The following is a 26,391-nucleotide window of genomic DNA, read 5'->3' on the forward strand; positions in this document are numbered from 1 at the left end:
ATGATAGGCTCCAACAACAGGTAGCGATGCAGGAGAGACTGATAGAGTCGAGTAAGGCCTTAACAGAGGAACTGAAAGCACAAATGCAGGCTCTTGCATTGAAACAGGGAGCAGGGGCGGATAGAGATGAGGTTCGCTGGGAAAGGGAAACTCCGGAGCATAACCTCAGGAGCACTAGTACCAGAGGCCCTCATACCTCTCAGTCCCTGGACTCTGCCACCCCCATGTCCCCTGGCGCACATAAGCACAGGGCTGCAGGGATGGCAGATTACTATCCAGCTAAGAGTATGGGGCTCATAGGCCAGTACCACTCAGGAATGGAGGGGTGGGCATCCGGGTATGGGCACCCAAGTACAGTAGAGTTCAATGGGGAACCCCAGGAGAGTAGGCCCATTAAGGGCATCCTGAAAACCTCTGCCCAGTTAGGTCAGTGGAGGGGGTACCCATCAAATCCTGGCAGCAAGGAGGAATCTGAAGACTCCTCTGAACTGCGCAGGACACAGGAGACCAGGTCCCCACATTCTGCCAGCCATTCCCAGGCTCGCAGAATCCGGGAAAACCTGGAAGAACAGACGGGAACCTCTGGGAGCAGTGCCTCTGAGTCCGAGGAAGAATGGACAAGGGTTACCCGAACCAAAAAGGCCAATAAGGCAAAAAGGGCCTTGCTTAAGGACCCCTTAAAGCAGATTAAGGCGATCAGGAGCGTCATCACGCCTTACCATAAGAACGCTAAGTATTCTGTTTGGGAGCACTTAGAGTTGTTTGAACAAATGATGGAGACTTTCCATTTGAAGGACAGCCAAAGCTGTATTCAATATGTAAAGTGGACATTCTCCCCGGAATACTCCAGTTTCTTTGCGGGGCTGGAGGACCAAAATCATTTAAGATGGTCCACATATAAGGCGGCCATCCTGAAACATTTTTCTGTTCACAGAAATCCTCAAGAGGCTCGCAAGGCGGCCTACAATTTGCAATGTGGGGAGGATCAGGCCCCACGAGAATTTGTGCAGGAGTTAAAGCGTGCTTTTGCGCAAACCACCAGAAGGGTGCGCACAGATAGTAGAGAGTTTGTCAATACGTTTTTCCATGCCTTGCCCAAATATATAATGACCCAGCTCGTGAGAGATTTTCATGAGAAAAGATCTTTAGACTGGGTCATTGAACAGGCTACCCGGATCTATGAGGTGCAGAAGCCCATAGAAAACAAAAGTAATGCCCAGAAAAACCCCAAAGCCAACAGCACCCCTGCTGCTGCCAAGGTGGCAGAGGTAAAGGTTACCCCCGTTTTGGATTTGGAGATGGGGGGGCCTAAAAACCTGCCTGCACCTAATAATGCTAGGCCCAGGAGGTCCTCGGGTCAGTCACAGACAGGGAGCCAAGGAGGCAGCCCCACAAATGGGGTCCCTCGCTCTCCTGATTATGTAAGTCCCCGTTACAAGGGAAATCGACCCATCCTGGGTTATGTGTGGACTCCTCCAGCCCAAGGGGGGGGATCCAGACAAGCACCTAACCCAGGGAACTTCCCTCCAAACTTCCCACAGGAGGGCAGAAATTTACCAAACCCTGGGCAGAACTTTTTCCCCAGATATCCACCCGACTTTCAGCCCCAAAACCATCCATCCTTCTTTCCCCAATTCCCTGAGCCCAGACCACTGAATCCGGGAGAGGGGAGGCCAAGGGTGGAGGGGTACCCAAATCTTCCCAACCCGGGGTATTACCAGAGGAGGGACAGCTACCCTTCCCGGGATCAGCCCAGGGGAGAAAACAGGGCCCCGTATCAGCCTGAGCGGGTTTCCCAGTTAGAGCGCCAGGTTCAAAACATGGCGCGGGATCTGGGTCACATACTGAGGGCTCAGCAGAACCCTCAGATCGGCATGCCAGCGCAGAACGCACCCAACTCTGGACCTGGTGCTCCAGAACAATGACGGGGGCAGCACCCCGATAACTCACCGGTTCCCAGGGAGGAGGCACAAAGGGAAGGGGGGTGTAAAGCCTTGGAGGAAGCTTCCTTCCTCACTTGTAAACAGCCCCTGGAAACCCAGGAACCGGAAACAAAATCTCTTGCCCCTGAAAGTCTGCCTCCTAAGGAGCAGAGGGGGGGTAGGAGAAACAAAAGACCCAAACAGACTCAGTTTGAGGAGGAGGTACAGATCTTCCAATTTGAGGGAGAGGGATCCTCAGAGGATCCTGAGAAAAGGATCTTCTCCTTCAGAGAGGGGGGAACTCCTCCCAAAGAAAAATGGGTCCCTAGGGATGCAAATCCAGACTGGGGAGATGTGGAGACTGAGCTACCGCCGCCCACCATCTCATCCCAGAACCAACAGCAAGAAAATCCCCTGGTTCAAACCCATCCTGGTGACTGCCTCCAAAAAGGGGGGGGCGGCCCAGAACCGGAGCCAGGGGAACCCACAATGGCTCTGATCTCCAGTTGCCAAATTTTTCTTTCAGATTCCCAAGGCTCTCCACAGAATTCTGCCCAAATCTCTTCGCTAGCGATGTCCAAAACCAGAAAATTAGCCCACCAGTTGTCCAAAAATGTACATTATCTGTGCCCCCTTGAGGAGAAGGAGGGAAGATATTATGCCCCGGTACAAGTACAGGGGCAGGGTACAATCTCGGCACTGGTGGACACTGGATCTCAAGCTACCCTTCTGTCCAGAAGGGCCTTTGACGAACTGAATGCAGGAAGGGGAGAGAATTACCAAATTCCTCTCACCTCTCTTCCGGGACAACTACAGAACTTTGACGGGAAGGAAATTCCCGTTGAGGGGACTGCAGACTTGGACATTAAAATTGGGCGACATAAGTTGAAACACCCGGTCATAGTTGTGACCCCGGAGGGCACCCCTTGTTTACTAGGGAATGACCTCCTGAGAAGGTTGTCACCCCTAATTGATTGCGTAAACAAGGTCCTCTGGACCCAGACTAGCCGACCCATAAAATTAAAACAGAGTGTCAACCATGTTAGTTTAAACTGCACCTGCCACATGGTTGAACAAAAATCTGACCAAGTAGAATTTCACTTCCAGAACCACCAAATTCCAGACGTGACAGTAATAGCAGTAGGACAACAGACTAGTGATGGGGGGTCCTCTCTGTTTCTGAAAATCAACCTTCCTTCCAGTTTAAGGTGGTATTCCACGCTGGAAGGAAACACTCTGAAATTCTATACCAATCCACAATCTGAAACTCCCACTCCTATAGTCCAGAAAGATGTGAAATCAGCTCAGAGCCTGGCTGAGATTCAGCAAATTGGAGAGCAGTTGTTCATCCCTGTTCAGTTAAATGATGGGAAGGACTCTGTTCTCGCTCGAGTGTGTGTGAACAACGGTAAGAGCTTCATCAGCGAAGCCATGTTCCGCCAACTCCCAAAAGATCCAGCCATTCCCACCTTCAAACTGATAGACAAATCGGAAATGGACCTGGAAGCACCTAATTCAAAACATCTCCTGCCAAGCAGGTGTATGCTCAAAATCTCCATTGGCAACAAGAGCATAGTCCATAATTGTTGGGTCGTGCGAGACGTCCCTGCCGCCTTTTACTTAGGCAGTGACATTCTCAATCGCTTTGCCATTAGTTTGGACCTAATAAACTTCAAAGCTTGGTCCCGATTAGCGGATAATCCCATGGGCTTTGATGATCCAGAAAAAGCATTTAGGTCAGCTCAATTGCTACCTTATGCAGTTGAAATTCAGGTTAAAGAGGAAGTCACCATCCCAGAAAGGACCCGACAATTCTCCCTGGAAGTGAAAGTTAAAAGGGGACAAGAGTTGAAAAACCCTGATGCTTACATACATCTAAATGCTTCTCTCCAACAGCAAGGGTTGGGGGTAAACCCAACTCCATTAGTCAACATAGAACATGACACCATTCCAATAGAGGTGGATAACAGCGACTTAAAGAGTATTACTCTAGCCGCAGGCACCATTGTTGGAATGGCGGTTGATGACCGACATTTTTCCATTGATTTAGGTAATGAACTGTTAGGACCAATCCCCAAGGACTGTTTTGACAGTGACAGTGAGGACCATACAACACCAGACAGGATTTTTACCCGGCATGGGGGGAACTTCCTGGTGTACACTTCCTGCCCCTATGGTAAGGAAGATGTGACTTGTGACTTCAGGAGGGATGAGGTGATTTTCCAGGTCCATGAGGGCTGCCTTTCCCACCTGAAGCCTCCAGTCCAAATCAGCACTCTGACCAGGGACTTCTCCACCCAGCTGGAGGAGGCCGCTGAAATAGCCAAACCAGAAGTCTTTCCAGGCTTCAGGCAGATGGTGGAAGAGAGAGTCAACCTAGCTGATGCCTGTGTGACTCTGGAACAAAAGCAAAAGTTGAAACAAGTTTTCTTGGATTTCCAAGATCTCTTTGCGGTAGACTCATATGACTGTGGTCGCACTGACATCCACACAACCACAATCCCCACGGACCCTGGCATGACTCCTGTGTTTGTGAAGCAATATCGCTTGCCTCTCGCATCAATGGAGTCCCTTACTGAAATAATTAAGAACCTTGAGTCCCGGGGAATAATCCGTCCAGTCCACAGCACCTTCAATAATCCGGTGCTGGGAATATTGAAGCCAAACGGCCAGTGGAGACTCTGCGCCGACCTCAGGGAGCTCAACAAACGGGTCCATACTTCCCGATGGCCTCTGCCCTACATTGACCAAGGGCTGGCCCAGATTCAGGGGTCACAGGTATTCACTGCAATAGACCTGACCAATGGATACTGGACCGTGCCTGTCAGCAGGGAGGACCAATACAAGCTGGCTTTTACCTTTGGGGGCCAGCAGTACACCTGGACCCGGACTCCCTTCGGATACCTCAACTCCGGCAATTAATTCAACATTTTTCTACACAAGGCCATGCCTGACTTGGGTGCAAGGGGTAACCTGGCTTATGTAGATGATGTCCTCATCAAAAGCTCAACTGTTGAGGAACACATAGCGGAGATCCGTTATGTTCTGACACAGTTGAGGGCCGCCGGAGCAAAACTTTCCTTTCAGAAAGCACAGTGGTGTAGAACCCGTGTTAATTTCTTGGGGCATGAGATTACTCCTCAGGGCCTCTGTCCCCAGGAAAAGAAAGTGGAAGCACTTCAGAAACTGAAAGACCCCACAACTCTGCGGGAACTAAGGAGCCTCCTTGGACTGACTAATTACAGCAGAAAGTTCATTGAGGGCTACGCAGAGATCACCAGACCCCTGATTCATCTCCTGAAGGGGGGGGTCAAGTGGGAATGGGGTCCAGAACAATCCGAGGCAGTAAAACAACTCAAAAGAAGCCTCTCACAAGCGCCCTGCCTAGCTTACCCTGTCAGAAACAAGGAGTTCTTCCTGGAGACAGGGTTCTCTAATACGTGCTTGACGGCAGTATTATATCAAAAGCATGACAAGGTCAATAAAGTAATCTCCTATGCGAGCAAAACTTTATCCTCTGTGGAGGAAAAATTCAACGATTGTGAGAAGGCACTCCTGGCAACGGTGTGGGCATTGAAGAATTACCGCCCGTTTATCCAGGGGGAACACATCATAGTGGAGACTCCACACCAGCCTCTGCAATATCTCCAAAGTGACAGAATCCGGGCCGGAAATGTGAGTAATTCCCGAATTACTTCCTGGATTCTGTCAATGCAAGGCTTTCCTGTGGAGGTCCGATATGGCCAAAACAAGAAGAGTCCCCTCGCGCAAGGTCTGGCTGACTTGCATGATTGTGCCAGAGAAAACTGTCTCGAGGACGAAAGTCTAAAAATCAAGGACAACATGGAGGCATACCTTAATTCCCCACACAAGGTCTTTGAAGAAGACAAGTGTGAGGGAATGCCCACTGTCTATGTGGATGGATGCTCTTACCATGTTGACAACAACGGGGAGAAAGAACTGGTGGCCGGCGTAGGGAATGCATGGGTGAATGAGTCCCCAGAACCCTCCGCTGGATACAAAATTGGTCCCCGAAGTAGTCAGGTGGCAGAATTGATGGCTGTGCATCGGGCCATCCTCACTGCTGTCCAGCATCAACTCCACGAACTGGTCATAATCACAGATTCGGATTATGTACGGAACGGGTTCGTGGAGCACCTGGTTAATTGGAAAACCAGAGGCATGTTATGTGCTAACAACAAACCCTTGAAACATGGGAAGTTGATCCAAAACATTGATGATCTGGTCACCTCGAATGAGATGACCATCTATTGGAAAAAGATCAAGGGTCATTCCAAAGTAGAGGGACCAGACAAAACTGGAAATGACTTAGCTGATCAGCTGGCCAAAACCGGGGCCATCCAAGGGGATCTAATTGAGATTGAGTCCCTATTGGGGGAAATCCAGGTCACTGCTATCACTAGGTCCCAGACAAATGCTCACAACGACCTTTCAATTGCACAATGGAGTAAGGAGACCCCTGATGCTGATTTGATTACTGCTCAGAAGGGGGATCCAATTATTGGTAAATTTTACCAGCACCTTGAGGACCCTGAGAACTTTCCCCTGACGGATACCGATTACATTGGGAAAGAGGACCTAAGAGTGTTGATGAAATGTCCAAAAATGTTCCGGATCCAAGACGGTTTGCTGGTAAGGAAATCCAAAGCTGGCCACGATCAGTGGGTGGTTCCTACCTCATTCCGAAGCCTGATGTTAAGTCACGCCCATGATGCGGCCACCGCCGGTCATAGGGGGTTTCACACAACATTGGAAATCTTAAGAGAGGTTGCATACTGGCCACACATGGGCCAGGACCTCAACCAATATTTGAAGGGTTGTCTTGTGTGTGCACAATTTCAGCCGACATCCCTCACACACCGGGCACCTTTACAAAAGCGGGGGATGACACTGCCATGGTCAGATTTACAAATCGACTTTGTAGGCCCTGTGATTCGCTCGGCTAGGGGGAATAAGTACATGTTGACTGTGACATGCTTGTTTACCAAGTGGGTGGAATGTCTCCCAGCCCCAAATTGCAAGGCAGAAACTGCAGCTGCCTTGATGATTAACCACATCTTTTCCCGTTTTGGTCTACCTCAAAGGATTGAGTCAGACAGAGGTAGCCACTTCACCAGTGAAGTAATGACAAAGATGTGGGAGATACTGGGGGTCAAAAGGAAGTTGCATATTGCTTATCGGCCAGCTTCTTCTGGGGCAGTAGAGAGATATAACCGGACAATTGTGAGCATATTAAAGAAGTTTGTGGCAGATTCTGGGCCAAGTTGGGATATCCGATTACCTCTGGTCCTAATGGCTATCAGATCTACCCCTTCATCTGCAACCAAAATGTCACCATTTGAGTTGATGACTGGACGCAAGATGGTGCTTCCTCAGCATTTGCTCTACAGGACCCAAGAGCAGACACTGATAAATGCCTCCACTACTCATGAGTATGTGGAGAATTTAAGGAAACACCTCCAACATGCTTTTGCTTATGCTCAGCGGAATCTAGAAAGATCGGCTGATAGCATGAAGACCCATTATGACCTGAAAACGTCCAGGAAGGAATATCAGGTGGGAGACCGGGTCTATCTATACAACTTCCAAAGGAACCAGGCCAAGCAGCGCAAATTTTTGCCTACGTGGAAGGGACCATTTGAGATCGTCGATAAGATCTCCCCTGTGGCCTACAAGATCCGCATCCCCAAAGGCGGTTCGGCAGAGGGGGAAGACAAGTGGGTACACATAAACCAGTTGAAGTGTTGCCATCCCAGGCACACTCTGCAACAACTGGAGGAATCCTCTGGAATCCTAGCGGGTACTGTCTCAGACTAATTCAGTTCCAATCATAAAACATACCACATCTAGTCTCTAAAATATTGTGATTTGCATGAAACTGTCTCTTAGTTATACTGTTTTTTTTTTTCAAAATAAGAATGTGATGTTTCGTGATGATGAAATGCATATGCTGCCCCACTATCTCAACGGTGGTGGAAAAACGTCTATGAATAGGTATTGCCGCTCTTCCTTTGTCGTCCTAGGAGAAAGAGGACCTTGAGACTGGCCAAGGAGGACGATCCGGAGACCGGGAACGAAGATCCAATGGGCCCAGTGGACCGCCCAATACTCCCATCAGGACTGGCGAGGAGAACCGATCGATCAGTACCGGATGGAGAAGAAGATGATGAACTGTGCCATCTATTGGAAGAAGATGAGGAAACATCCCAGGTCTTGCGAGTCCCATTCGTGAAATAGAATGGCCATCGCAAGAGGGGGGCTTGTGGGATGTATTTACCCATGCATCCGAGCCCTACCTCAAAACTGTGCAGTACTGACATGAAAACATCATGATGGCCAGAGCTTCCCAGAAAATGCACAGGGAAATGCAGGAAGAATAGGCTGCCACCCATTTTTGCCGATGTTATGGGCACAGAAGGACACTGCCTAAAACCACCATTGGACTACCCGCACAGTAGTCTGAAACCATTGGGAGTGGCAATGCTGATTGCCAAAAGCAAACCCATAACTGTTGGGAATTAATTTTCTTAAATCCCAAAAATGGGTGTAGTACCAGTACTCACCACTATCCAAAAGCCGGCAGTTTAAAACCACCCTGTGTTTCTCTGAAGGCAAGCCAAAGTGTCTATTTTAAACATTGCAACACATCTAAAAACTCATTGGACACCAGCAGACATTTGGTAGAATGGAGTGTTGTGTGCCTACAAAATCTGGGAAATGAAGAGCCCAAAACAATGCTTATAACAAAACTGCTATGGAGTCAGCAGTTTAAGTTGCACTGGATTTAAAGACACTAAAATCGAAAATGTTTAAATTGACTGAGTGACCTACTTTTGAGTATCACATAGGTTGCAATTGTTTAAATGTCATAGTTTTAAACTTAGAATCAGCCTTCTAGCTGCATATGTGAAAATGTTTAGTTTTATTTGAATGCAGGAACTGGGGAACAAAAAGTGACATTTTATCTGAAACCTGGCTTAAGGAACTGAATTCTGCCTGGCAACTACCCCCATCAGAAGGGAAACTTGAGTCACAGCTGTGTTCCCAGGCCATCTGCCCTTTTGCTGCTCACACAAAGGATATGCCATCTATCTGATAATTGAATTACCTGCTCTGCAGGAGAGTGAACAAAGCCCTCTTCACTCAGGCAAAGGTTTTTATTACCGCAGTCGTAAAATGTAGCTTCCTCTTGGCAGGAGCTGGGAGGGGCACTGCCTGTGAGAGCAAGCTGGCTTGGCAGAACTGGATTAACCAGAAATTCAACCTTGTGCTGAGGGTAAACCACACCCCTTTGGAGCCAGAACATAACTTTAAAAAGATGAATAACTCATAGAGCGGACATGTGAAAATTTTATAAAGGACACCATAATTCTTGTGATTTTTCTGCCCACATTTTAAGAGGTTTTTCGACCCGGTGGCATGTTCAGGGGGGTGTCAGCGGAAAAGTGGATATAACTCTAAATGTATGCATGTTAAAAATCTGAAACTTCATCAGTTAATGTCCCTACTCCCTGCGCACATGTATGTAAAGTTGGGTCAATGTCAGAAATTGAAAAATCAGTTAAAAAGTGAAATATGTGCCATTTCTGAATGCAAGCTCCCAGGAAGAGCAGAGTTTGAACAGGGGATACCTCCTGTAATGCATGATGGGTGCATATGATTTTAAAACAATATGTACCTCTGCAAATATGTATTTGTTTCAAATCTAGATTTGTGTGTAAGTTGACAGGAGGAGTGGACTTTCTGCAGGCTGTAAAATGACATCACGCTGACTCACAGTTCATTCCCCAATCAAATGATAAATGGAAGTTTGACCAATTAGAAGCTGAGAGAGAGGTAGGGTCAGTGATGCTAGAACACACCCACATTCTAAACACATAAAAGCAGACAGACAGGACAGATAGGGACCTTCAAATTCCATCTGCAGCGGGGCGCTCTGCCGGAAAAATCCATACTTTACCTCCATCAAACCTCCAGAAAGCCAAACTAGAGACTTCAATCTATCCAGAACTAAGAGACCAGACCAGAGAGAAAGCAGTGCTGTACCCAGAGAGACCCAGACCAGCAGAGAGAGCTGACCCAGATCACTGTGAAGTGCAGAGGCCAGACCAGACCAGACCAGAGCCCAGTCTAAAACCCTGACCAGATCCGTGATGAGGCCCATTTAATTCAAAAATATAGTGTGAGTACCCCGCAGAACTGTGTAGAACCAATCTCTTAGTTTAAATTCATCTAATTCAATCTATTTAACCTAAGTAGGACTGCCTCCTAGCTGTCACCTGTCATTTCTAGTTGCAAGCTGCACTTGTCATTTTGAGCTTTTGAAATTTGCAAACCCAAAAACGACCTTTATTAAATCGCTCATATCTCCGCGACCGTTTGGGCTAGAGACTTGCAGTAACTTTCCTCTGATAGCTTAGAATCGTAGCTTTGAATCGCACCAAGAATCGCATTCCTACCCCTTATAGTTTTACCGCAATCGCGGAACACGCATCCGCGAATTTCACCGCGATTTGCAAATTTCTTCACATGTAAAAACTGCTGCTGCTTACCTTCCATTTGCCAGAAATTCGTTTAACCTGCTAACTATCCCTGCATCATTGCTAGTGTGAGCCTGGACTAATATTAACTAGATACCACTCACCCTGAACCTCTGAAAGGGAATTAAAAGCGTTTCCAGCATATTTCTCATTCATTGCCAGCACATATCAAGGCAATTTGGGCCTGTGATTTCAAAACTCCTATCTGTTTTCTGTTGTCTAAGCTTGCTGGATTGAACTGATTACATTGATTGCATTTCTGAGAACTGTGTGCTTCCTTCCATTTCCTTGCATTGCATAAAGAGGGGGGGAGTGAATAGCCAGAGAAAAGTGGTTACATTGTTTTGTTGAAATCATATTGAGTCTTTTCTATACTGCATTTCATTCATTCAACCTTGCATTTCCTTGAACCCTATAAAGCATTCTCTACCACATTATACTTTTGTTCCTATTTACCAGTGTGCTACCTTATCCATTTCATGTCAACTCCTTATTGATTATAGAGAAGTGTGCTAGTGCCAGATTCTCTGTTGTTAATCTGTATCATATCAGATTAAGTGTGATATTCAATTATTAATTTATTATAAAGTGTCATATATATATCTATTGTTTAAAGTATCGAATAAACCCTTTTAACTTGCAGAACAGAACTACTTCTTGGCTCAGTGGGGTCAGGGGGATTCCAAGAGAGGGGTGTTATATAGGGGTAGTCATCCAGAACGCATGAACTGGACCTAAAGATATATCAATAAGGGTTTTCATTCAGTATTATAGACTAGGCGTTGACTTAGCTGTAGTGTTGAATTGAATCCTCTTACATAGTAGACTGTGTATTAGATATTTGAATTCATACTATGTGCTCTTAGTGTTTATTTGCTGAGCAGCCGGTTTCTGTGCCTCCCTGGTTTGTTGCCTTTTCTGCAAAAAAAGGATCAAGCCTGGGCGTTTTCACCTTTCTGGCGCCTGCTTGGTTGTCTTTTCCTTGACTATTTCGAGTTGTCCATCCTGAATGCTTAAGCAATATGTAACATTCCTTAAGTAAACTATTTCCGATTATAGGGAAACACAGAGAAAGCCCTGTCCTTTAGTACAGCACTGACAGCACCCCGGAGTTATCCATCCGGACACATTTGAGAATAGGTGTCCTTAAATTGGAGTTGGAGTTGAAACCCCTAGGCCCTACAGGCATTCGCCCAACTAACCTGTTGTGTTAAAGTAAATATGTTGAAGGTAACTTTAGCCGTTGCTGACAGGCCCTAAGCACATGCCTTTGGAAGCAAGGGGGCTTGCAATGGATGAAATCATCACCCCCCACAGGGAAGCAAAGAGAACATCTACTCTAGAGGTTGCTTGGCTATAGATATCCAACCACTTCTAAGAGCTGTAGTAACTGGGGTGAATTCTCAATTTCATAGTAATTAGTGTAATGGACTTGGAAGGATGAAAGACGGAGTGCACCCTTTCGGATCCTAAATGGTGTCTTTTGGGTTTGAGCAGACATCTCTGAAGCAGGTGCGTTGCTCAATGAGCGATCCTGCCAGTCGTAGCATCCAAAGATGAACAAAAAGGAAATGAAAGCACGCACTTAGGAGTGTCGAAGTATAGTCAAGAATGGAAACCCCACTCACGCAGATATACTGCTTCGAGGAGTGACATATTACAAACTGTCACCTCAAACTTTTCTTTCCTTAATGTGAACTCCGTGGAATTAATACAGTTTCTAATTTTAAAAATGTATATATACACACAAAAACACACTGACACAGATTGAGGATTTACTACAACGGTGTATACTGTTATAAGTGCTAATAAAAGCAAACAAATCCTTTTTACTATGGAAGGACATCTGAAGTACCCTCTTAAAGTGCACTTGTTAAGTCCAAAAGCCATTTCACTGTGCATGCGCAAATGCTGTTTGTGCATGAGTATCACATCTGCGTTAGCGCAAACACTGCATAACTGTATTTGCATTGGTGCTAATCAATGGGATAACGGGTGCTCAAATGTACTGTAGTATTGCAAAGAACTCAAACTTCTAAAGACAAGCCATAGAGCAGTCCGAAAATTAACTTCAGCTGTGCTTGTCAGTCAGAAAGCCTGAGCTGACTCCGGTATCACTTTGCTCAAAGGTGACTCGGCCTATCCCTTAGGCCCGCTCCGGACAGGCCCATCACCCTAACATCCGAACAGGGCTTAGTCACCCCATTCCCACCACCTTCAAATCCAGGGGGATAACCGATACGGGTGTTCTCCTATTCTCCCTGAGATGGAAAGCCCTGCTCAAAAGCACCCCATCACTCAAAGCTGTCCATATTTCAAAACGTCCCTGCTCTTGACAAATGATATACAACGCCCTGCGGCAGCTGCGAGCACAAAGGAGCTCAGCGGTTCAAACTCCAGCTTTCCTGGTGGGGAGGGCCTGTTCAGGGAGCCACAGGCCCTGGCCACTGAACGTGCCCTCAATGTGCAGAGAGCCACTCTTTTATTATGCGTCAGGGGAAAAGAGTAAAGATGAAGCAATTTAGAGAAAAGCGTGAAAACAAATTGTAATCGATGTGTCCATTTTCACGTTTGAAGTAGGTTTTGAAAACTGAAACAGGTTGAACTCTCCGGAAATGGCTGTGTCACAACCATTCACCCACACAGCAGTGGGCATTACTGTGGATGGGTCATCCATCCCTTGTGAGTTTTGGTTCACAAGTGTGGAACAGGCTGCCTGCGGAAAAACAGAATAATTAGCTGTGTATTACTTCTGGAAGACATATTGTACCATAATCCATACACATCAATTGGTTGTGGTTTTCTGGAGGGGGTAGGTTGGCAGGTGCTGCTAATTTATTTTTAAAAAATCAAAAGGGGTCACTCTCCCACGGTCTAATAGGAAGACCTTAGAAGCGGGTTCATTTTCTGAATACTGCAGCGTCCCAATTCTTAATCACCTCATTCAACATTGCGGCAGGGGGATACAGCATTTTTGGTTGTTCTAAGTATGTTATTTGTTCCTTTCTGGGTTGCTGTGGGACAGGACACCTGTTTTGTATATGTTGTATATAGTTCCTCTGGTCTCCCCTCTACACTACCTGCTTTGCAGTCCCTTGGGGTCACGCAGGGGGTGAAAAGTGGATCCAGGGGAGCCATACACAGCATACAATAACAAATGGGTAGCTTTCAACCACGGGGTGTATTCCACCTCCGATTTCCCAGTGACATCATCGACAACCCTAGCTTTGCTCTCGCCTAATAGACATCCCCGAGAAGCCTTGTTGGAATATAGCTCCTTAGGTGACGACTGCTACCCATCTAGATTTCTATACGTCTTCTGTGGGCCGTACATGCACTCAACGTCACCCCAGGCCCTTGGACATGCAAAAGCAAACTTTAGGCCCGAGGCAATACATTATACAAATAATTAAATAAGAGATACTGGCTGTGCCATTTTGCCTTCACCCCATCCAATGGTGACTCCTGTGGGGAACAGAGTTCATTAGACACACAGCCAACATGCAGGCCATCGTCACCAATATTCAGCACCATTGTTCTCACTGTCCACCTACCCCCTAGGAAGGATCTGTCATATGGATTCTGACATTTCCAGATAGTGTTGCTCATCTTTGGACTATTTTAGGGTTCAGTCCTCCATCAAATCACTAAACACTACTCCTTACACTACTCCGTCTGGCTGCAATCCATCGCCTTGAACCTCTCGCTATTCTCACACAGGGATTCCCCAGCAGCAGTGCAGAGTCTTCCATAAACGGATTAAACAGCACTGCTCTCCTCAGCATCAGATCCTCTTCACGCACGCACAGTCTCCACAGTCTCTAGAAGTGGAGCTTTGGCATCAGTCTGCCTGCAGCACAGGAAGTCACTACCATACATTGCATTCATAACATCCCACTCCAGTGTGACCCACACTAATGCATCATGGCCCTCTGATTGCCAGCACGCGGCCTGTTGGGGGCTTAAACCCGTCTTCCTCCACAGGCTGCTGCAGCCCTAGCAGAGACAGCAGGGGGAAATTACCCACCTTCCAGATGGAATCATTCTGCATCCTCACTAGTCTTAACGAACAATTCGCTGACTAAGGAAAGGAGAAACATCTTGAGAAATAGAAGGAGAGGGTCACGGGACCGGAGGATGTGCTGGATGCAGCAGAGGCCACTACTTAGGTTCCGCTGAACGCCGTCGAGGAAGAAGGGGATTGGTCTTTGGGCTTCAGATGGATGCTGGGCCCCTGGGAGCGGTCCTTGCGACCTTGCACATATGTTGTGTTCCTGCAACCAAACAACTTACTATATATATTACAGTTGAGAGGCTTTGCTTCCCTAAAATCCCAGGACCTCTGGCAATGGATTGAGAGCTACAGGGAGGTGGTGGGAGGAGCCATCGGGTGTTTTTTTGTGTGTAAAATTCATAAGCACAGAGACCGTTTCTGGAGAATTGCTTAGTAGCAATGTGCTCGCCTTGGAAGCAAGACAACATGGAGCAACACGGGTTCGATCCTCGGGTCCCCTCTGGGTATTATGCATGCTATAAATAACCTTTCATATCATATCATTTCGATAGCACAGTAAAACCGATTTCATACAACCACTTCAAGGCATGCATTACTGCACCCTAAAACAGCCCCCGCCCCTCTCCACCTCTATTATAATGAAGCAGAAACATCGGTCATGTTTGAATTATCTGTAGAGATAGTGGTTTCTTTTTTGGGGTGGGGTAGGGCACGGGGGGCTGTGCTAGAGTCCATGAAGCACATTGGCAAGAGTTGGCACCTGTGACTATCCTCTTTCTTTGGGAGCCACTCAAAGCATTTCCCATCTCTGCTAGTTTCTGTGCCCACACCTCGCTCAGTACATTCCAGGCAACCACAGCAGTAGAGTGTGTGACGGAGTGCACGCTGCTGGGCTTACGCGAGCTCCGCGCGTCCAGTATCCCTCGTCCTGGAATTGCTTTTTTTAAAATTTGTGATATGGCTTATAAAGAATCAACAAAAAAACACAATTCTCTCCTTGAAACAATGTCAGGCTTCTTGAAAGGAAAAAAAGAAGAAGATTCAAGGAAAATAAAAATAAAAAAAGTCCTCAAAATGAAATCAGAAAGATAAAAAGATATTTAAAAGACAAGTTTCATCCGATAATTTCTGTAAGTAATAAATAGCTTTCACTAATAAATGTATTAGTGATATCTGGTTTCCTGACAAAATGATTCCATAAAAGGATGATGTATTATGTTCTGTTAGCTAATATTTATACTGCACCCATCACCACTGTAGTGGTCTTACGGCGCCTGAACCTTGTCCGAGGGGTGGCATATTGTGACCCCGCCCGGGTGGCATTCTTAAATCCTGGGATTCGACACATTCTATTCGTAGATCTTTCATAGTTTAGATATTTGCCCACCTCGGCAGTCCCCCTCGGATCAAGCACCTGTAATGTTGATATCAAATGCAGGTGAAAACCAAGGTAAACCAACCTATGATGAGGCAAAGGAAATATGTCTACGTCTGCAGGGATTGAATCCTGGAATTCACTCCACTGCTGCACTTCTGATGCTGTTGCCCTGCCCACGAAGACTCAGCCAATGCCCTGCAGGGACAGACCAAACAAAACGATGGCAGAATGAGTCAAGGCTGACCCTTAAAACGTGCCGCAGACTTTTATTTCTAAGTAAGCAGTGAACCTGCCGGGATTAGGAGGCAAGCTTTTTTCTGCATCACGAATGTGAAGGCTCAAGAGGATGAATGTGCACTGAAGGGGGATCTTGGGGGGGGCAAACGGGCCAAGAGAGGCTGCGTCGGCAATGTCTCGCATGCAAAATCCCCTCCTCTCACATCTAATGTCATCTCGTAATTGCGAGAGTGCTGTGAGTGGGGATAAGAGGCAACTCTTGAGAATCAGAGGAACAATTAGCTCCTGGGGCAAGTTCCTCTTAAACGTACAAAGCTGCGAGGCCCCGCCAAAGACTAATTCATGGAAAATACGCTCACGGTCTCTTCACTTGAGGATGGCTGTAACCCTACAGTTATTCAAAATGGCAGTCCACGAGCAGCCTTTCTCCTGGCCCTTTTCATTGCTCATCTCCTTGTTGCAACAAGATATTCAAAAGGCTTTTCTCCTTCCTACATCCTCTTTAAGTTCGGAAAAGTATCATTCTTCAGTAGTAGACTGGCACCTTTCGCTTTTTGCACTGATCCTGTCCACTTGCGATATTGATTCCAGCGCACTGGCAGTATTTGTCCGCAGAAGACCCCGAGCAGCCCTAGGCCACGGGGACAATATGTTGGGCGTGAACCTGGCATTCGTAGCATCATCCGTATAATAGGCAACTTTTTGACAAGCCCACAAAGGACAAACGCTGTGCCCATTCCTACTCTGACAAATGTACAACTTTGGCATCACAATCTTATTGGTCCCTACACTGGAAACTAGCTTCATCCCAATGATGAACACAATAAGCCCTTTGCACAGCTCTCACTATGAGCGGTAGGCAATTTCTCCTGAGAATGCTGCATTGAATATCCACTTTTGCAGTGGATATTCAATGTAGCATTCTCAGGAGAGAATGCTCCATTGTATGAAGCACAACACAAACACATGTTTTTATTACACTGTTTGGTACATATCATGATGCAGGCATGTATGGCTAATGCAAGCTATCTGGCCTTTGAACGACATATAGGTCCGGTCATTCTCAAATACGGCCTAACAAGTGGACATGCACTGAATGTATACTTGCCATATCTGACAAATTAGCTTGCAATTTGCATGTGATTGCATGTTTATCATTGTGATTGTGTTCTGCATGTAAAGCAGGGCCCTCAACTGTGGAAAGTTGCTGTTGGGGTTGATAGACTGATTTATGCTACCTTTGTACGGCTGGGTCCTATACAGCTGTTAGACTGTTACTGGCATAGCGATACACGGGGCGGCGGAAAGCTCTTCATACTACAGCTATAAGAATGTAACTACAGTATTCATTGCTGTTAATAATTGAACAATCGCTTCAAATTATACATTCTTTTTGCATGCAATGTAATGCTATTGTTCTTACATGTATGTTCAGATTATGGTCTGCTGAAGAGCCGTTCACCCCACAGCGTTTCAAGCCACAGAAATGGCAGTAAGGCGCTGTACAAATATCAAGTAACATAACATAGCATGACCTTCGAGGTGGGCGGGCCTAATTCAAAAACGGCATTCACTTGTATAATGATATGGAAGGGCTTCGAAAGATCCAGGTGGAGTTTTTTTGTAGTGAAATTGCACTTTTTCCTTTCGGTTTTGATTGTTTGTTCTCTCCCAGCAGTTTCAGAGGACCTATCTATGATCTGAAAGTTCCATGGGAAACAAGTATTCCCCAAAAACCTTTTCCAGACAAATTGACTGAATTCAAGTTTTTTGGGCTGGTCATTTTCTTCTAATGCATTTGACCAATGTGGGGTGCATAACCCCCAGCCTTTCCTCCTTCTACAGCTCACACCTTAAGCTCGTCAGCAATATTTGTTTAATGATTAACACTTTCCCTCCTGCTCAATACATTTTTTAAGTTGACCTTATTCAGGTTGTTCTTTTTGCAGATAGCTTTTTTCATATTCTATTTTCACATAGCTATTAGACAGTAAAGTAGATTAAGCCCCCTCCCCTAAAATAGACAAAGGGCACTGCAATGTGCGCTCACTGTAAAACAGAAGTCACCATTTAACATTTTTGAATAAAGAGAGCCGGTGTTGTAAAATGCCCGGTTTCACACAGTGAAAACCAATTCACCACGTCCTCCCCATCTATAGTCACAACGCTGGGTGTGGTTAGGCATCTCGAAATTGGACTCACACGCTAGGAACGTTGGAAGGGTTAAAGCAAATAACTTTAAACAAAAATGATCTCCTCTGATGCACAACAGATGATCGTGTTTCCCTGTTTTTTGGAATTAGACAGCATGCCATGTCAAGTTAAATATTTTGGGAAATGTTAGTAGTGCCCTATATCCAATATATTTTTCGAGAACATTCCATCAAGAAAATCAGTGGTGAGAAACCTGCAGCCCTGTAGATGTTTTGGCCCGTGCCCACACTGATCCACTATCATTGGCTATTGCTTGCTCGGTCTGATGGTAGATGTAGGTCAAAACATCTGGGGACCCTCTGGGTGCCTGCCCCCCACTACACTGAATACATAAAGGTCAACTGGGCAACTGCAGGTAAATGTACATATCGGATCCACACTTAGACACTAGCTATTCACATCATTCTGAACCCGTCACTCTGTCCAGGTAAGGAGGCAATGGGAATTGTTGTAACACATGATACTCGGAGGATAGCTCAGGGGCAACGTGCTCGCCTTGAAAGCAAGACGACACAGAGCAACACAGGTTAAATCCCAGGGTCCGTGCTTCGAAACCTCTGGGTATTAGGCGTGTTATAAATAACCTATCTTATCATATCATACTGGGCACCGAGTTTCCAGGCATGGGCTTTTGTTTAAAACATGCAGTCTGAGAGCAACAGAATTTGTGGTATTTCAAGTACCCCCAATCGTCTTGGAATTTCGGCCATTGCAGCTCACCTCATAAAAGCTCTATTCCATGAATTCTTGAAAACACTAATGTATAAATTGAGCCTCGTGCTATCAGAGCAGAGATGTAAACCTGATTATCAGCCCACCCCTAAGCTCTGCAAACGTTCCCAGATGCTGCTGGAGTATAGCGCGCATTCAGCTCCTGCAAGAACGCCCCAACTGCCAAGTTTGCTGGTCCTTGCATACGCTGGAGGAGACATGTACAAATCCAAAAATGCCAACGCCATGAACGTACTTAACATTCCAAAACGGTCGGTAAACAAGCCCTCGGTGCAGGAACTATGAACAGCAGGTAAGCCGATACGGTAGCAAGGCGCAGCTGACAGCCCTTTTAGTATGTGGTTGAAACCGGAGTGGGCGCCCTGCGCAGTCACGGAACGCCTTTGCTTCACCTTCACGCGCATCTACGTAGCCCCCAGCTCTTTCTCCCTAGGCCTTTTGTTCTTGCTGAAATCCGAGGCCAGGCCGTCATTAACTACACCCTGTCGTCAAAGGAGCCGTGTGTGTCTAGTGTATGGGATATGGCAGGGCAGTAGGGCTCCCCCTCTACCACCCTCTGACCTGCGTCGACTGACCTCGTACAATGTCATACGATATATATATACCGTCGACCGCAAACGAAGGACATGCGCAGTCCAGTTCACATTGCACTGCAGCAGATTCAAAGGCACCGGAGCAGACATTTTGCCTCACAATCTCCCGGTCCCAGAGGGACTAAACATATTGTTGCAAACCCCTGACGCGCATTCAGTGCAATTCATTTTATTCAAAATAAAGAGCGCCAGGGGACCCCTGCGGTGGTGATAGTGCGAGGTACAAATGTCCTTTAACATTAACATTAACATAAAGGTGGTCATTGAGAGTTTCCCTTCCAGGGTATATCCAGCTTTCTATCCTTCCTGTGACTAGACACCGGTTGGTATACCACTGACAGTCTCTGACAGCGACCACATGGCAGCAATTCCATGCTTTACAAACCAACCTTACAATGAAACTAAGGAAGGGAATATACTTAACATGAGACTGCAGAGGCATAGCCAGGAGTGTCTAACACATGGGGCCTGAAGCTAGTCCAGTTAGGCCCCCCACAGTGACATTAGCCCCCTTTAAAAGCCCACACAGCACTGCTGATGGGGCATTTACAGATTTTGGGTGGGCCTTGCCCGCTAAGGCCCTACCCTGTCTGGGCCTCTGTGAGACTTGGTCCAACTTTCTGTCCACAGCCTTCAAAAAGCAGTGCTTGGAAAACGTTTTTATCCTTCCATTGAGAGCACAGGTGGTAAGTCAACATTTGTGCACAACTCTAACACCTGATTCATGTGTAGGTGGGGCACAGAGGGGGGGGGCTATGAAAGGTAATGTGTGATGCCACACTCACTCCTGCAGAGAGTGTTTTGTGCACACCAACTACCCACACCCCACTGCACCTCCGCTCCCATCAGAATGCAGGCACAAAACCATTCAGTGACTAATGTCCCTTCATTAGCAGTTTCATGCACTGCATTCTGATGGGAGGGGCTGCAAGCTGCTCTGCACACTATGGAGGTCCCTGTGCAGAAACCGGGCAGGAACACCTGAGAAGCGGCTCGTGCTCATGTTCATACCGATGCCAGAATGCATACCAAGATCACTGCTAGCTTTGAGACAAAAGGAGAGTATTTGCCGTGTGAACTGCAGACATTTGCCTTAGTGAGTGTCACAAATAACACCATGAACAGAGAACACAGTCCCTGCTCGCCGTAGGTGGGGGGCAGGATTTCAGAAAGGGAGGGCCTGATCCCCCCAAGCCACCCCCAGCGACGACACTGGTTAAGATTGATATTAAAAATTGTTATACTGAGGCCCCCCTTGAGTAAAATAATTGTTTCACCCCCAATGGGCATCCTTCGGGGCGCCATCGTGACAGTTTGAAGACCTAGAACACTGCATGAAGGCTTAATATTAATGAACATGTTCTGTCCCACTGAAGGAAATTTGATAGTCCATTAAAACCTACCGCCTACAGCTATCCACATTTCTGAAAGCAACAAAGGTAATGATTTATGCGCAAATAGCACAGTTTAACATTATTAGAAAGACATCAATCCAAGGTGTTAAAATGTGGCACTGTGCACATTTTTGACTGGCCTTCTAATTACTTAGCTTTCCCAAATTTACTCTGCGGTGCACACGGACATAGTGTACGGTCACAGATTAAAACAGGCATTGAATGTGCACAAGGTAAGTGCTGTTGCAGCCTGGCAGCTTTCCAGGACTGAAGCAAAAGATACGACTCCTGCTCCCAGCCAAATCCGCAAGAGCTAAAGCGAGACATCAAGATCAATATATTCCCCAAGCAGCAGGTCTCCAGTTCTATGTGAAAAGACCTAATTCTAGGGGTCTCAAGGGAAAAAGACCGATTTACAATGTACGATTTTATATTGATCGTGTAACCAGCATTGTAAAGGTGTTTTTCTCTTGAGACCTTTACGTGTTCTTTGTAATATATTTGTGGGTTTCACCCTCAAACTCCCATTGTTCCTCCCCGCCCCTGCCATCCCCTACCCTCTCCCTCGGGATTCCCCATTTTCCTTTACTATTTCCAGATGTCCGCCATTCCTCCTGCTTCCTGCGTGGAATAATGCAACAACTACCCATCCTTTCCCCTGATAGCCACTCCACTGTCCCAGCACCTTCCAAGTAATCAGGTCCAGCAGAAGCACGGAAACTGCTCTCCTGAACATCCATGAAGATCTGCTTTCCAACCTTGACTCTAGCATTCCCTCTGTTCTCATCCTACTTGATCTCTCCTCTGCCTTCGACACGGTCAACCATACCATCCTGCTCAACCGTCTCCGGGATAACTTGGGCATCACCGATCAGGCTCTGGCCTGGCTGACCTCTTTCCTCTCTGATCGACCCTCCCAGGTCCAACTTGGGTCCTTCCTATCATCTGTCTTCCTCTCCACCTGTGGTGTTCCCCAGGGGTGTAACATCTCGCCCTGGCTTTTCAACCAATACCTGGCAACTCTCGCCCACTGTATTGCCATTTTCTGCTCAAACTTGCAGTGCTACGCAGAAGACATTCAACTCATTTTCAGGCTGCCCTCGGCCACCTCCTCCACCTCTCTCATCACTGATTGCCTAACTGCCATCCAAAATTGGTGTGCAGCCAGCGATCTTTGCCATAATGCCAGCAATACAGAGATCCTCCTCATTGGCACACCATCACCTTCCTTTCCCCTCACTCTCTAGCCGGCCTCCCTTGGCCCTCCTCCTATACCCACCTGCAAGGCCAAGAACCTTGGTGTCACCTTTGATTCCACTCTCTCCTTCTCCGCCCACATTGCTGATGTATCAAAAAAGTCAAACCTCCTACTGCACCTCCTCAGAGGTATTCTTCCTTTCCTCTCATTCCCCCAGAAGCTCACTGTCTCCCAAGCTCTGGTTCTCTCTAAGTTGGACTGTTGCAACAGCCTCTTTCTTAATGTACCTGCCTCTACTCTCCGCCCTTTACAACTTATCCAGGACAGGACTGCGAGACTTGTCCCTGGCCTCAAGCCCTGGGATCGTATCTCTCCAGCTCTGAAATCTCTCCATTGGCTCCCAGTGGTTGCAAGGATTAAATTAAAAACCCTCTGCATTGTCCACAAGGCTTTCTGGGGCTTGGGTCCAACATATCTTCAGCTATCCCTCCGCAAATACCTCCCATCTCGAGCACTCCGCTCCTCTACCTCTAACTCCCTCTGGGTCAGTCGTTTCTCAAAGAAACGAGCTGGGGGTAGATCTCTGTCTTCGGCTGGGCCTCCCTCTGGAACAGCCTCCCTGCCACTCTAAAACTTGAGGAGAACCATCTCTGGTTCGGGAAGCACCTCAAAACCTTCCTCTTTGCTTCTGCCTTCTCCTCCCCTCGCCCCTGTTGATTCTACTCTCCCTCGGCACCATGCACCTGGCCACCCTCTGTCCTCCGGGCCCAGGTACCAGCTCATCTTGCCACCCTCATGCACTGCCTTTGGGCCACCCTCTGCACTGGGGTCTGGATCTGTACCCATACAGCCCTCCCCTTTTCTTCCTGCACTTTCAGACCTACATGGCCTGCTGCCATAAACCCAGCACTTGCCACTTGCTGGCTGCACTCCCATTGTTTGTTGCCTTTTTATTTATTATTTTATTATTATTTTTGTTTTTTCCTTCTCGCTCCGCACTCTCCTTTTTTCCCCCTTCCATGCACTTCCCCCCCTTCTCCCTCTACCCTGCACTTGCACGTTCTCAATGCCACTGGGCCTGGTAAGATCGTTGTTTTTGTTCTCCCCTGTTCCCCTTCCCTTGCCTTGTCGTGCTCTGAAACACTTGTGTATGAGCGCGATAGAAATCAAATATCAATATCAATATCAATAATGTGGAGGAGTACCCTGCAACCTCCTAGCATCTGTGGTCTGCTCTCCATCTTCCCTCCTTCACGTTCAGCCTCCACTGTCCTTCTGCCATGGTTTTCCTCCATTCATCGCTCTTTGCACTTCTAGTCCCATCCTTTTTGCCCCACTCCTAGAACTCAGCATCTATCCTTTCACCCGACACATGTTTGCTGACTTATTATGTTATCTTGCATTTGTATAGCGCTTCCTGCCATAGTTTACGGGGTTGCAAGAGCTTTCCCTGTTAGAGAGACGAAGGAGGCATATGATAGAACATTCAGTCATGGTAGAGAGAAGCAAAGTCGGTTAGATTGTTGGGATAAGGCGAGCCACAGATAAAATGCACAGAAAAGCCTGGAAAGGAGAGGTGGAGGAGCTATGTGTACAATTGCACTGAATTTATTGTGGGACTCAACTGTATTCTATGGGGTGTGATGACAAGAGGAGAGATAGCTTGAGAAGAGGAGTTTGCTGTGCCAGGGGGGTATGTATGGAATTTATGCGCTGCATGGTGAGCCTGGGCACATTAAAGCCATGCTCAAGAAAAAAAAAAGATGGAAATTCGCTTCTGCTTACTTTCCTAGGTCTCCAACAACATTTGGGAGGGGTTGCCTGTCAGAAATCCTTATTTGCCAAGTTTGCAAAAACTCCCTGAAATGCAAGCAAAAAAACTCACCCTTTTTGGGGTTTCCAAATCCCGAACTTGTGTCTAAAGTGCTGTCTATGACCAGACTTGTGGACCTTTCACAGAGCCATGGTGAGATAAGGCATATAGAAACCCTCTCCAAGAAAACAAAGTTTGCAAAGCACCTCTACTTACTCCCCCCTGCACCCCAAACAGCCAAGTTCTATAAATGGAAAAGCTGGAAGGAAATGTGGACACATTTTTCTGAGGGTGGGATTTCGACCACAGCTTCCTTGAGAGCAGAAGTTCAGTCCAGCCGTCCTAGAGCTTCCTGAGTCCTTCTAGGACCTTTAAGGTAATGGTTATATTGGTGTCCGATGCAGGAATCCTCTTGAAGCTGGGCGCTTATAGGAGTTCATTTACAAAATTCAGCCTATGACTAGCCTTTTCACACTGGGCTGCAGTTACTGTGTACTGTTACTAGAGGGCATCATGCGAATGTTAGGTCAAAACAGGGGTGTATGATCTAGTTAACAGATTAGATTTCCAGGCCTATCTTTAGTTAGGTTTTTTGCGTGTTTAGGGGGTTGCTACCAGCTGCCTTATGGCTGCTCCAAAGGCGCTTGAAAATTAGACATTTAAAGCAAAGCATTATAATGAAACCTCAGCATAAAATAACATGACCTAGCCAGTGAATATAAAAGGAAACTGACATCATATTCTCCCCCGCCAAAAGGAGTGAATAAGTACATACAGTAGCACTCGGGTAGATTCTAGATAATATGCATTTAGCTTTGAGAAAATATCACATTGATCCCAGCAGAGCAATACCAACATGTTTCTAAAGCCACACACCGGAGCTGTTTTGCTGCATTTATTTGTGGCATTTTTAGGGAAGAGTTAGGGTACATCTCCTGAAATTATGGGAGGTGTGGAAGAGGCGGGGGTCGTAGATGGTGGTACAGTGCTAGCCCCCCCATATAAATGCCACAGAAATGTGGCAAATGGACACAAGTTGACCGCCTATGAGTTGGACCAGATCTGACAGCCAACCCATCATGAACCACAGGGAACCCCTCTACCCCTGAAACTATCAAATAACTATCACCATTAATCTGTTCATATCCCTAGACCTTTTGAACTAGCAAGAGCTTTGCTGCCTGCTTCAAGTCCGTAGTCACTTTTAGCCCTCTGAAGATTCAATGACTTCCAAAAACAATCAACTTGTCTCTCTTCTCTCTCAGTATGAATAAAGCCTTGGGTGTGTGATATTTACAAGGACCACCATATATTGTGTAGCTGACAAACTCTTTAACCATCTACAATCGGGGTTTCATAGTTGTCCCTCAACAGATCTTATCTATACGTGTCCTTATTGAACTCTCCATAGCCTTCAATACATTTGGTCACCCCCCTCCTTTAGACCATCTCTAACATTGGATTCCAAGACACAGCACTTGCCTAAATTGGCTCCTACCTCTCTGGTTGCTACTTCTCCATCTCTTGAAACATACAATCCTGCTCCTCTCCATGTCGTAGTGTTCCAATCCTCTGTCCTTGGACTGCTACTCTTTACACAACTTCCATCAGCAAGCTCGACTCCTCCCCTGTTAGTTGACAACATTTCTCCTGCCTTCATGCCTGACCTCTCCACAAGGATCTCTGACTGTGCCTCAGTCATCCATCACTGGACGGCACTTTGCTGTGTTTTGCTCAACTCCTCTGTGACCAAAATGATCAATCTTCCAAACGAAAAAGCCTCCATCTCGCCCCACCTCCTCCCAACAGCCTCAAAATCCTGCAACCTTGAGGTACTCTTTGACAGTGACTTGAAACCCTAACACTTCATTACCTCTGCCACCTCGACTGCAAGGATTAATCTGTAAAACATCAAGATCCCCTGCCCTCTCCTAACCAAGCCACTAAAACTCTTATCTCCACTCTCGTAGTCTGGCATCTTAACTACTGCTCTTTTCGGCAACCACTCTCCTTCTTTGCACCACTTGATAAAAGTCTCCACTTTACTTACACTTTTTGTAAGCTTGCCAGGTCATCACCATCCTCTTCCAAAATGTGATGCTGGTTGGCTCTCTATGTACAACTGGCACCTTGACAAAGACCTGTTTCTAGTCTTTAAATCTAACCATGGAATTAGTCATACCACCTGGCTTCTTCTACCTTCCTATTCTCTCATTGATGAAATCCACCCTCTTGCCCCACTCTGTGCATCTTCTCACTTCACCTCCATATCCCTGTTGCACCACCACTGCATCGCCTTGCTCACTAATATCAAAAGGGCCACCAACAAACATG

At 46.7% G+C, this 26,391-nt stretch overlaps 1 protein-coding gene and 1 long non-coding RNA gene across 4 annotated transcripts in view; one reads left to right on the top strand and one right to left on the bottom strand.

Moving 5' to 3' along the window:
- CELSR1 (cadherin EGF LAG seven-pass G-type receptor 1) overlaps positions 1-26,391 on the bottom strand; it is a 526,468-nt gene that overhangs the window by 208,120 nt on the left and 291,957 nt on the right. The window lies entirely within an intron of this gene.
- Positions 1-26,391, top strand: part of LOC138514009 (uncharacterized) — a 103,268-nt gene that overhangs the window by 20,609 nt on the left and 56,268 nt on the right. The window lies entirely within an intron of this gene.

The sequence above is a fragment of the Ambystoma mexicanum genome, chromosome 12, assembly GCF_040938575.1.
Source record: "Ambystoma mexicanum isolate Mex_15411 chromosome 12, UKY_AmexF1_1, whole genome shotgun sequence".
NCBI classification, from domain to species: domain Eukaryota; kingdom Metazoa; phylum Chordata; class Amphibia; order Caudata; family Ambystomatidae; genus Ambystoma; species Ambystoma mexicanum.